The sequence below is a fragment of the Chamaea fasciata genome, unplaced genomic scaffold (assembly GCF_029207755.1).
Source record: "Chamaea fasciata isolate MVZ Bird 193981 ecotype frontalis unplaced genomic scaffold, bChaFas1.0.hap1 SCAF_4, whole genome shotgun sequence".
Classification (NCBI taxonomy): domain Eukaryota; kingdom Metazoa; phylum Chordata; class Aves; order Passeriformes; family Sylviidae; genus Chamaea; species Chamaea fasciata.
The window spans coordinates 68840312-68846471 of record NW_027094089.1 but is presented as its reverse complement, the minus strand read 5'-3'; the positions used below and the strand labels follow the sequence as shown (position 1 = coordinate 68846471).

Genomic DNA, 6160 nt, shown 5'->3' with positions numbered 1-6160 from the left:
TGGACATAAGGTTTGACCTCTCAGGTGCCTGGCATCTCCCAGATATTCTTGAGAAACTGCCCATGACTCCCCCCTCTCATTTAAATAACTTGATTTTTCTTTTTTTTTTTTTTGGATACTGTTTGGGTTTCTAAGTTGTAGCTACAGACACCTAAACAAATATGGTCTTAATTCAGATCACTTTGTGAGGAGAGTTACTACAAGCTTGTAGCAGGTCCTGCTGGTAATAAGGCAGAGGAAATCTTGTGCAGCAGTTACCTTGTCTCTACATAAACTCAAGATGAAACTCATCTGAGGACACACCTTTCTTCTGCACATTTTTTACTCATGCAGTGTCAAACCCAATTATTATCATTATCCCAGTTCTGTCACACTCTATAAATGCAAGCCTAAATAGACCAACCAGCATGGCCAATTTCTGTGTAAGGAAGGATCTCATTAGGGTTCAGCAGAGAATGCTTTGTAGAAGCCAGGGGGCAATATAAGGTTTAAGAGTCTCAGGCCTTACTTTTAGAGTCAGAGGCATCTCCTGGGAGCAGCACCACATAGTACCTATGGTTTTCAGCTTGGCTTGGGGCAAAAGAACTCTCATCTCCCTGAAATCAGTAGGATTTCAAATGGCACAGGATTTAATAAGAGCTCAAAGATAAAAATCAGACAACCGTACCTAACAGTAACTATAAAACCCCAGAAGTGTAGATTTTCAAAGCCTTGCTCTAACCTCAGGGTAATAACTGCATGCAAGAGAGCATGGATTAAAAAAAAAAAAAAAAAAAAAAAAAAAAAAACCAAAAAAAACAACCCACACCAAAAAAAAAACCACAAAAAAAACCCCAAAAAAACCCCAAAAAAAAACCAAAACCAAAAAAACCCCAACAAAAACCCCAACCCAACAAACTCCCTCCCCCAAAACTCTTACTGAAGCAAGCTACAGGGGAGGGAATTACTGTGCATGTGTAAAAGGAAACACATGGGGGGTATTTTAACCTGTGCCTTCCAGCTCCTGCAGCATGGACTGGATCCAATGCCTATAAAAGTCAGTGGAAAGCTCCCACTGTCTTCATGAGAACTGGACCAGGTCCCACATGAATTACACCTACCTTGGATCCCTGCCATAGGTGGAGGTAGTTCTAAAAGAGAGAGCAAGTGGAGGGAGTTGGATTTTCATGACCTTCCAGTTCACTCTCTGTTAGCAGCTGCTCTTTTAGTCCAGAAGAAACATCTGCATGTTTCCGGAAGAGGAAGTCATTCTGTAGAATACACAGGTATATTTTCATGTAATTTCAAGGTAAGTCACTCGAGACTTTAAAGACCTTCTTTGATTCTTTGAAAATTGTGCCTAAAACATTTTCACATGCTTCATCCAAAGTTATCTGTGATTCTGAGGCCTTCTACCCTCTTGCTTATGCAGTCAGGGCAGCAGCTGCTTCAACAGGCTTCGAGCAGAAACAGGGATCCAGATTTTCTGGAAGTCAGAGGCAAAGAATTTCTGTGGCAGCCAAAACAGACAAAAAAAGAGATAACAGACAGAGGAGATGGTCTAAACATGTAATGTGCAAAGTGAGGAGACTAACATATAGTGCCTGCTTTAAATTAGATAACGAATTGCCTAATACAGAATGAAATGAGAGGGTGGAATTAAAAGGAAGAAAAAACAATCAAACAAACCCAAAACAATTAAAAACCTGTTTGTTGCCCCTGGCATGTTTTAATTTTGATTCTGCTACCTTGGTTATTCACTGAGAGACTTACTAACACCTTGTGGAAATCTTTGCCAGTTTTTCCACTTTGAAGCATTTAGAGGAAATATGTTGTATCATGTCATTTTGTGATCTGTTTCTCTTTTTTTTTTCCCATCTTCTCCCACTTAGAGATTTGCCTGGAACTCTGAAACTGGATTTCTGGCTGCTGTAAACAGGCCTAGCCATACAGTGACTTTAATAATTGACTTCAGCAGGGGTAAGCCCTTGTACCTGTCCTGAACTGTTGCTTTCCCTTGCGTGTCAGTGCTTGCACTGATATACTCAACTAATATGCCTCAAAACCATGACCTTGTTTCCAGGTTGATGAGACCTATTTCTTCACTGGAAGCTTGTTTCACAAAGAAAACATCCTGCCAGCACCCTCACTTCAGTGTCCTGCATCTCCAAGGAACATGCATCTCAGAACTCACTTGATAATTTTCCCCTGCTTTAAAGAGATATGAGAGATTCTGACACATCTTCACTTGCTGTACCCTTTGTACCTATAGATTTGACCAGATGTAGGCTCCACAAAGAGGGGTGATGGGCTAAGGGCAGAGCTGGGCGGGCTTGTGTCCACTTAGTTTTGGGCTAGTGAGTTTAGACAGGAACTAGAGAGCCAAAAAATAAGTAATGGGCCAAAGTTTTTGCCATTTCCCATCTCAAATCCCTGTGTGACCACAAGCTTTCCTTTTAGGGAAAAGCTGTCCAGTGTATGCTGTGATGACATAAAGTGAGATATTCAGCATTCATGCTCAATTCGTAAGAGCTCTTGCTTTTCCTTGTAATCAAGTCTGGAATTCAGTTTTTCTGTGGGCTAATTCTGAGATTATCCTCTCTGGTGATAAATATTCTTGTGTGCATGGTGTGAGCTCTGTGGAAGCTGTTTGCTGGGGAAGGATGGTCCTGTGGGAAAATGATCGAAGTATGAACTCAGACAAGAGTGTTCTGGCTTTACTGCAGCTTTGCTGTGCAACCACAGATAAATAATTTTATTTCCCCTTTTAGCTCAGATTCTGCATCCTTTGCTCACACAGTGAAGCCCAACAGCCCTGTCTCAATTTCATGTAAGTGGAGCAGGTGCAGGTGCTTGCAGTCAGACATGCAGGACTTACTCTAGGGTCTGCATGACTCCTTCCAGCTGTGTTTATGCAGAATGCCATACAAGTGCATTTCCTTAGAGGTCATGTAAGACTAAAAACCCATACTGTAGCAATTCTCTACTGAGACACCAAAAACCCATACTGTAGCAACTCTCAATGCCAGACAGTCCCCACACCAAGAAGAGTCCATAGTTTTTCTTTAAAACAGCTGTGGGAAATAAGGTGGTGTAAATAGTGGTGAAGCAAGGCCCTGCTCATACAAAATTGACAAGAAATAACTTTCTGTTCTTCTTGTGACCAAGCGACAAAGACAAGAAGCAGCTTGTCCATGGCTTGTGTTTCTTTTTGTAGGGTGTCAGGGCCCATCTTAGCACCACTTGGTGACTGTCTGGGGCAGTAAAAATTCCTGAGCTACACCTCCAGCACACTGAAAAACACCGGTTGAAGTGCAGCACTCTAACAAAAGCAGTCACCTTGCCAGATTGGCTTGGTCTTCCCAATGTTGTTGTGCACATAAGAAGGGTTTACCACTCCAATACACAAATTATTGACTCACTATGCTTTGTTCTTGGGGACAGTTTTGTCTTGGTGGGGGTGACAGGTGAAATTGCATCAAGTGTATTTCTCAATGTCAAATGCAAACTGAGCCCTTCTTCATGCCTGTGGCATCAAGCTGCTTAGTGTATTTTTGGATCAAAAGCCACACTTAGCCACAGAAATGTTTTCCCATTGCTGCCTCTTTGTCTTTTTAAGCATCACAAAACCCAGGGTGCAAAAAAACTGAACAGGAGGCTGAGTAATGTAAGATTGAGATATACCTTCAGCCCCTCAGATCTGTCAGGAAGGCCTTTGTGCCTGTCCTGAAGCAAATGTGATGGAAGTCCTGGAGGGGTTTTGAATGTCCTTGGAGCTTTTCCTGTGTAAGAAGAGAAGGTTAGTTATGGAGGGGTGCTTGGTCTTCTTCATTAAACTTATTCATCATAAATGTCTGAATAGCAGTAAAAGTGGGACATTTGACAATTCTAGATTTCCTGCTCTAATATTTGGAAACATCAGGGCTCATGAGAGTTTCCTGGTTCATAAGTAGCAACGAAATGAATTTGGGCATTACTGCTTCAGGATCCAGCCTTTTCAATCTATGTGGCATTGAAGACTGTGATGTGATCAGCTCAAATACACTGATCCTCAAACAAATTGGGATCTCTGCTGTGTCCCTGCTGGGCTGTGTGGAGCCAAAGCCTTCACTTGAGAGTCAAAATTTTAACGAGGTAAATGGGAATCTACAATCAAACCTCAGGTTGTTAATGGTGGTCTCAAGCTTTTTCCTCTTTGTATTGAGAGGTTTCTGTTGCTTAGACAACTTCCAACACTGGAAAAAATGTGGAAAGCTTTGCCATCTTTTTTCAATCATATTTAGGGTCTTATACCAGTAAGACCTTGTAATATACAGTACAAGGAACAAAAAGAAAGGGTATGCAACTATATAATAACCCACACTCCCTGTTGACCCCATCTCTGGGTTTAAGGAGGGCATTTTATGTGCATAATTTTGAAGTTATAAGCAAGGTAAGTTGGGTAGAATGTAGCTTGATGCTTAGCTGTAAAACTAAAGTCACAATGGTGAAGTGAGCACTCTATTTTCCTTAGCCTTTTCTCACCCCTTTTCTTCACTAGGAAATTCCTAACCAAGGGCCCCAAAATTAAAACAGGGCTCAAAAAATAGAACTGAATCAAGTGCAGGAAGCTGCAAGAGAGAACCCCACTGACTCTCATAGCTCAAAGCCAGAAATTACTTGGTGGGTTTATCTGCTACTAGGTAAAGCTTGTAATTTGTGTGTTGCTGTAGTCAGCTCAGTGGGATTTTGGGAAAAACAGCTGCCTTATGCTACATATAGCTTGGAAGTTTGTGGCTTTTGCAAAACTTGATATTCAGTGGTGAAAAGGGATCTGTAAAAGAGAGGGAAGGGCTGGGACTCTGAACTCGGGGTCCATGGGCAAGCTCCTCTGCAGGATAAACCAGTATCTGGCCTGCTATTTTTTCAGGCTGGATTTCTGAGAAGAAGCAGTTATGTGAATCTTTTATTAGAGCAGAAGTAATAACTTCCACCACTTTTCAGACTAGGGGATGAGTCTGCAGCTTCTGCTTTTTCTCAGTGGCTTTCTCCAGCTACAGTTGGATGTGACAAAAATAGGAGAGATGTGAAACAAAGGAGAACTTCACAGCTAAAATAAAACTCAAAAAAAGCTTGTCCTCTTGTCACTCCAGTGCAATTTGCAATCCATTTGAGAAATGGTGAAGCTATTTTTAAAGACCACCTTTGAAAAAAAGTGATGACATTGATAGAAGGAATGACAATGATATACCCTGACCCTTTAGCCCAGAGCAGGGAGGATTACTGGAGGAGGTAAATAGATTGTGAAATCTATGAGTAATATTTCTCTGTTGAAATATTCTGGCTTTCTGATAAGATGTTTCCAGTTTCAAAACTTCAGCTGACAAAGCTGTACATTTCTACCAGGGAAAATATTCTGACTGGCTCTTGTGCTAAAGTATATGTTTGATTTTCTACCCCTTCTATAAGGGACATAAAAACAATTTGTTATCCTTAAATCCTAAATTTCTCTCTTTCCCTACTTTAACCATATGCTTCCAGAAATAGCCCTTGAGACTGGAGGCTTTGCCTGCATGGAGGGAAGTGCCAGAGGGAAACATTAAAATGCCAAGCTGGAGAAAATGGCTTTAAACTAAGATTATTGGGAGAAGGGAACCTAAATCCATCAGACTCCAGTCAGTTTGATGCACTAGATGTCCAGAGACAGGGGAGGCTTTTCAGGACAGCAGGAGAGCACCTGAAGAGCAGCACAAAGGAATTCCAGCAGTCCAGACAGCAAATCATTTCATGGGGAGCCAATTTCAAATGCTTCTTTGTAAACAGACACAGAACGGGGAACAAAAACTGGAGTTAGAGACTGCAGACTATAATCTTACTGGCATCAAATGACTGGATTGTTGGAGTGGAAGGATAAAGGATTTTTAGGAAGGACAGGCAGGATAGATTAACTAGGAGGGTGTGTCTCCCTCTGCATCAGTGACCAGCTGGACTGGGGGTGGATGAGGAGTCGACCCAGAGCTGATGGGTCAGGATTAAAGGAGGGTGAGGGGCAGGTGACACTGCAGTGGGGGTTTGCCACAGGCCACCCCACCAGGAATGAACAGATCAGGCCCACTCTGGACAAAAAGCAGGAGCTTCATGTTCACATCCATGGGGAGCTCCAACCACCCTGGTATCTGTTGGATGGGCAACACAGTAGGAC

General features: G+C 42.1%; 1 long non-coding RNA gene across 1 annotated transcript; it reads left to right on the top strand.

Moving 5' to 3' along the window:
- The first annotated feature begins 998 nt into the window (after positions 1-998).
- On the top strand, positions 999-2508 carry LOC136288952 (uncharacterized). The gene is made up of 3 exons (XR_010720667.1): positions 999-1288; positions 1872-1959; positions 2063-2508. It is a non-coding gene; the product is annotated as an uncharacterized lncRNA (long non-coding RNA).
- Positions 2509-6160: the final 3652 nt, after the last annotated feature.